At 62.9% G+C, this 4,321-nt stretch overlaps 1 protein-coding gene across 1 annotated transcript in view; it reads left to right on the top strand.

Moving 5' to 3' along the window:
- Positions 1–3,368: 3,368 nt before the first annotated feature.
- Positions 3,369–4,321, top strand: part of PTPN7 (protein tyrosine phosphatase non-receptor type 7) — a 10,349-nt gene continuing 9,396 nt past the window's right edge. The window contains exon 1 of the mRNA XM_045298237.1: positions 3,369–3,434. The gene's annotated coding sequence lies outside the window, so the exon portion shown is untranslated. The remainder of the gene's footprint in view (positions 3,435–4,321) is intronic.

The following is a 4,321-nucleotide window of genomic DNA, read 5'->3' as shown; positions in this document are numbered from 1 at the left end:
GCTGTGTGTGTGTTTACAGGCGGGGTGGGCCAAGAAGTGCGCACACCTGTCTGGATGGATATATAGAGGTGTGTGCACACCTGTGGGAGCCTGGAGGGAATGGAGAGGCCCTGGGAAGAAAGGGCCCCATGGTGGGGCAGATGCTCAGCGCCCGGCTCCAGGCTGTGAGAGCGAGACAGGCTGCAGGGTGCCCTGACGCCCTTCAGGACGGGACCTGAGCTCTGGCCACTGGAGAAGGAGCCAGCCAAGCTCTCTGGCCCCCACAGCCAGGGTGAAGAGGAAGGGCAAATGCCCCGCACCAGCAGGCACCGAAAGATGGCCCGGAAACTAGGTCAGCGGGGGAGGGGGGGTGAGCAGCCAGGATGGCCCGGCATGGGGTTGTGGCCCTGGTACTTGGGCAGTGGGCCCCCTCCCTCCTCAGCCTTCAGCTGACCGGCCCAGTATCACTCCCCTCTCCCTATCAGCCCTTCTCACCAGTATCTCCTCCGGACTCTCCCTGCCTCCCGGATGAGCCGCCGGATCCCAGCACCCTGTCTCCCCCACACAGCCCAGGGACAGCCTGGGCCTGTACAGATGGGGCGGAAGAAGCTGGCCTAGGCTGGCCTTGGATTGGAGGGTGCTGGGAGCTCAGAGGAGCCACCTGGGGTCCTGGGCATTCTCAGAGATGGGTCAAGGAGGGGAGCTCGGGAGGGAAAATGAAGATCCCAGAAGTCCTGACCCCTAATCTTGGCGCTGCCCCAAGACCCTCCTCACCTTGGAAGCTCATGGGGTGGCTGCCTGTGCCCCTGAGTAGCCTGACAGGGAGCTCCCTGCTCCTTGGGTGTTGCCAAGGAGAAATGACTTCTGGGAACTCTGGATAGGCCTGTCCCCCCTGAAGGGCCTGGGGGTGGGGAAGGCCTGGAGGAAGGAGGCTAAAAAGTTGGGGGAGGAGGGAACCCCAGCTCAAGAGGGTGAGCACACCAGCATGGGTGGGCTAGACGTGTTGCAGCAGAAGAATCTGGGGACCTCTCCCGGCCTCTCTGGAATGCCTTCTCCTCCATTGGGGCTCCTGGGACATGGGGGGGGGCGGTGCGGCCTGGAGGTCTCCGGGTGACTTCTGCCCTCCAGAAACGATCCACTTCTGGGATTGGCCTGCCCCAGGTACTGTCTCCCTGACGGCTGGCAGGGAGGAGGACGGGACGAGGGACATGTGGTTCCTGCCAGCCAGATGCTGTTCCCCACCCCAGCCCCTCAGCCTGCTGTTCCTGGCTGTGCCCAAGGCAGTTGCCTCCCAAGCCTGGCATCATTCACCAGGCTGACCAGGAGAGGGCGAGGAAGAGGAGGTGGCTGGGCAACTTGCCCAAGGTCACATGCAGGTCCTTCTGTGCTTTCTCAGAGGTCAGGGGATCCCTGGTATTTAGTCTCACCTCAGGAAGGCAAGGCAGCCTTTGGAGTAAGGAGATGGGCTCGACCCACCCAGGGCTGAGCAGATTCTGGGGCAGGGGGTGTGGGCGGTGGAGAGAAGTCTCCCCTAGGCACCTCCAGGCCTCCCCTCCTCCAGAGAGAGGCAGCCCATCCCAGCCCACCAAAAGGGCCTGCTCCAGGGGCGCTGCACCCCGTCTGCGTTCGGCTCTCGAGCACTGGCCACATACCTCTGTTCTGTCCAGGCACCTGTCAGCAGGAAGAGTGGAGAGGCAGGAAGCAAGGAGTGGCTATGCCCCTGCCCCCCACAACATACCCTAAGAGAACGGGCTTGGGGTCTTCTCTAATTCCCCAACCACTAACCCACCCCCCTCCCTGCCCACCATCTGCACTCCTCCTCTCCTGGGGCCTAGCTTCCTTGCCATCGGCCCCAGAGCCTAGCTGCCGACTGTAGGGACCACTGCTGGGCATGGTCTCCTGAGGGGCTGGAGGGCTGTCCAGGACCGTGGAAACCTGGGACAGTTGGGGTCTCACTGGGGGAGGGCTCTGGTCCCCTTCCTCCTTCCTCCCTCCTTCTCCTCTCCTCTCCTCTGGTACCCCAGCTTCCTGTTCTGATAGCACCCTGCTGCTCAGCCCAGAGGTGGTAATCCTCTCTCTAATCTCCTCCAGCCCCATCTCTCTTCTCTCCCCAGGGCCCCCACTGTCTCTGGAAATATTAGTCAGTTGGGGGATGGGTCATTGCAGCAGAGGCCAGCCTTGGGTCACCAACCTAGTGCAGTGGGATTTCCAGGTTTCTGCTTCATTTCCCGTGCCCATCTCTACTGCCCAGTCTGGTCTGCCTCTTCCCAGGTGCCCCAGCCCCTGTGCCAAGGGTGGCCTCGAGAGGCCAGAAATAGCCAACTTCACTCTTTATTTCCTCCCTCCTCCCCCCGGGGGCCATGGGAAGGCCAGCCCCCTCCCCACCACCCCCTCCTCCGTGCCCACCCTCTAAGCCTATTGTACGCCATTTCTCTCTTGCTGTCACTGGCTGACAGCTGAATCAGCGCAGTGGGAGGAAGAGAGAGTCCGGATTGTGCGTTCTGGGGGGCCGGGAAGGAAGGGTGTTAAGAATGTCACGAGGTAAGAGGAGCTCAGTAGCAAGCATGAACCCGCCAAGCTGCTGGCCAGCAAGGGGCCTGTCAGGGCCAGGCCAGGGCTGGAGACAGTGGGGTCTTGGAGCTGGGAGCCATGCCCCAGGCCTAAGGCATCCAGACATCCAATTGAAGAAGAGGACGTGGGCCTCCCCACCCCACCCCGCCGGGTGAAGACCAGAGACTGTCCGTCATCTATCTGTAAGTGTTCTGAGGCAGTATCAGGGTTGTGGGGGGGAGATCTAGGGGGACTTGGCGGCCTGGGGGAACCCCTAGATTCCTGCAAGTTGTTGCGTGGTCCACTCCCTGCTAGCTGGCCTGCCCTCAGGTCGGTGATAACTCAGCTCAGGGCTGTGGCTCAGGGCCTGGAAATGACCTTGCTGCCTTGGGCCTGGGCCTTTCCCTGCCACTCTGCCTCACACACACACCTGCCCCCTCGTCCCCTGCTCCCTCCATTCACCCCCCTCCTACCAGTCTGAGCCACAGCTGCTCCAGGCAGGTGTGCCCTGGGCTGGACCATGACCTCCCAGCCAGGATGTAGAGACCAGACACACCAGAGTCCCAGAAGAGGGTCAGCACAAGTGGCAAGAGGGCTGGGGAGCTTGGGAGATGTGTGGTCAGGGAAGCCCTAGCCCCTCCGCTATTCCAAGGGTCCAGGGTTAGATGCTGGGCGACCACTATCACACCCCCACCCCACCCTGCCCTGGGACGGAGCCAGGAGCATCGACCCCTGGTGGCAGCGGCAGCAGGTGCAGGAGGGCAGTGTGCAGCTGGGGTGTGCGTGGGTGGCAGTGAGGAGGGGCGGAGGGAGGGAGCTGGCTTCCTGAACCCCTTCTCCGCCTCACAGACAGACCGATAGACAGACAGCTGGCAAGACGCAGCCTGGGGGATGTAGCTGCTTCCGTGAGTACTGGGTGTGGGGTGTGGGTGCTGACCTGTGGCTCTGGGGTGGCGTGGAGCCTAGGGGAGACAGGCGGGCATCTCAGAGGAGGGGACACAAGAGGGCGAGCGTGAGTCTCAGTGCCCAGCAGGTGGGGTGGGGGCGCTGCTGACATATCTGGAGTCCCCTGGGCTACTGCCTAGAGAGCAGGTGCTGAGGAAACACCCGCCCCGATGAGGAGGCACCTCTCTACCACCCCCATATGCACCAATCAGCTCAGGGGGCCTCACCTCCCTGCCTGTGGGCCTTGCGCCTCCAATACCTCCCTGCCGCCCTGCTCAGTAGTGGGGCCCCATAAATTGGGACTGCGCCCCAAGAGGAGGTGGCTCAAGCACCCCTGCGCCTCTGCGGGCCCCCGGCTGCTGCTCAAGGGCTCCGTGAGGCCATTTCCTGTGACGGTTAGCGAGGCGGGAGGGGGAGGGGCAGCAGGAGGAAGGAAGCATCCCCAGGCTGCCTCCATGGATGGAGACCCCAGAAGCCAACCATGGGCTTGGGAGAGGAAGTGCCTGCCGGCAAGAGCAGGCCCACTCAACAAGGGGTCCACGGCCCAGAGTCATGGGTCCCCACTGGCTCCACAGCCGCCCGCCCTGAGAAGGAGGCACCCTGGCCTCAAGGAGGGCTCCAGAATGTTCTCCCGCTGTCTGTGCAGGACTCACACTGCACATTCCCTTGCTGGCTCGCTCACTCTCTCCCCTTCCGGTGCCCGTGTGGTGTGTGTGGGATCCAGGTACTTGGGTCACTGGCAGGAAGCTCCTTCTCCTGCTCTTGATTCCTTCCTGTCTGCACCCCCACTGTGTGCCTTTATCTCCCACTGTTCTCGGCTCTGGAGTCACACTGCAGAGAGCCTGTC

This window comes from Echinops telfairi, unplaced genomic scaffold (genome assembly GCF_000313985.2).
Source record: "Echinops telfairi isolate 266 unplaced genomic scaffold, ASM31398v2 ScPeMD7_7424;HRSCAF=8462, whole genome shotgun sequence".
In the NCBI taxonomy this organism is placed as follows: Eukaryota; Metazoa; Chordata; class Mammalia; order Afrosoricida; family Tenrecidae; genus Echinops; species Echinops telfairi.
The sequence above is the reverse complement of the archived record's forward strand: the minus strand, read 5'-3'. Positions and strand labels throughout refer to the sequence as shown.